We start from the raw sequence: 1,706 nt of genomic DNA on the forward strand, positions 1-1,706 counted from the left end.
CACCAAGCTCCGCCGAGGTGCTCGGGGGGTGGGGGGGGTTCCTCCTTTTTGCCCCCAGTCTTCCTTCCTCTAGAATGTTCTCTCAGATATTAATAGGGCCATTGAGAGCATCCTCTCAGACCCTGGGGGCCCGTTCCCAGCCTCAGTCTGTCCTGCTCACTCACAGCTCACGTTCCTTCTCGGAAAACCCGCTCAGACCCCGTGAGAAGAAAGTGGGTGCGGACGCAGCCATCCGTCCTGGTCCCCAGCCCCAGCCTGTGAGCCGGGGAGGGGATAAAACGCAGCCTCTTCTGGGCCAGCAGCTTGGGAGTGGGCGGTGTATCTTGTTCTAAGAGACAGGAAATATTCGGCCACAGGCCCTAACATAGACAGGTCCCGGCTTGAACTCCAGAATAGAGCAGATTCACCGCAACTGTGATGCAAAAACGCTCCCCTCCCCCACCCAGCACCCACTTCCAGTTCGATGGGGGAGGGGCCTCCCCGCCGGCTCCCTCCACTCCTGCGGTCTGCCAACGCCTTCCGATGCCAGGCCACCGCCAGAGGCGGGCTGCCCACCACCAGGCGCCAGCAGAGGAAATCAGTTGGCCCAGGGCCCAGCGGCTCACTCCTCTCTCTGACTTGGAAAGAGGGTGGCTGTGTGCATTTCAGAGTGTCCAGGGCATGTCCAGTTTCTCTCAAGGGGTCAGGATGAATATCCAGGGGCTGCCCAAGTGGAACAGGGCCCCTTGGAGGCCGCAGGCCTGGTGGGTACTGGAACCAGGGCTGCATCGGAGGAGGTCCCATCTGGAACGGCTGTGCGTTAGGAGCAGCGGCGTGGCTGCCGCCCAGGAAGCTGCCGTTTCCTGTCTGTGTGGGAGATGGGGTGCCCTCTCCAGGAAGCCTGGGACCCCACAAGGCTTGGCACCGTCAGACAAGGGAGACAGAGAGAGAGGGGTTGTGGCGGCTGGGCAGGGAGCAGGAGATTGGGAGAGGGGGGTGGCTCCACCCAGCTGGCAAAGGCAGGAGAGGATGCAGGGGAGGTAGGGAGTGGATGGAAAAGGGGAGGAGCCGACACCCCAGGGCCCCCCTCGCTCACAAAGTCTGGTGGGAGGAAGGGGAGAGGTGAGGCTTGGTTTCCCATGCCTGGGTCAAGGGTTCAGATACCTTCTCTCAGCCCCCAGGCAAAGTGGAGATCCCCCATCCCGTTCCCAGATGGGAAAGTGAATCATGGCTCAGAGAGGCAGAGTGCCGAACCCAGAGCCACACAGCAGAGCTCGCCAGCCCAAGAGCCCTGGCTCTCCGCCTTCACACGCACACACACACACACACACACACACACACACACACACACACACACACACACACACCTGTGTCCCAGCCTGGCCTGGCTCAGCATCACTCCTTTGGGGTTAGGTACTCACAGCCAGATGTGGGTGTTACCCACTCCCGGCCCTACTCATTCTCATAGGAGAGTAGAAGGGCACTGCCAGCCTGGTGTGCTCACAGCACCTACAACAGTCTGATCTGAGCCTGCCTGGGCTGGGCCTGTCCCCAGGGGTGGCCAGGAGGTGGGAGGCTGGTTACCTGGAGGCTCTGGACCAGCCTTTTCAGGAACACACATGCACAGGGGAATCTCCAAGCTTTTTTTTTTTTTTTTTTTTTTTTTTTCTTTATTGGAGTATAATTGCTTTACGATGGTGTGTTAGTTTCTGCTTTATAACAAAGTG

The sequence above is a fragment of the Lipotes vexillifer genome, unplaced genomic scaffold, assembly GCF_000442215.2.
Source record: "Lipotes vexillifer unplaced genomic scaffold, Lipotes_vexillifer_v1.1 scaffold426, whole genome shotgun sequence".
Classification (NCBI taxonomy): Eukaryota; Metazoa; Chordata; class Mammalia; order Artiodactyla; family Lipotidae; genus Lipotes; species Lipotes vexillifer.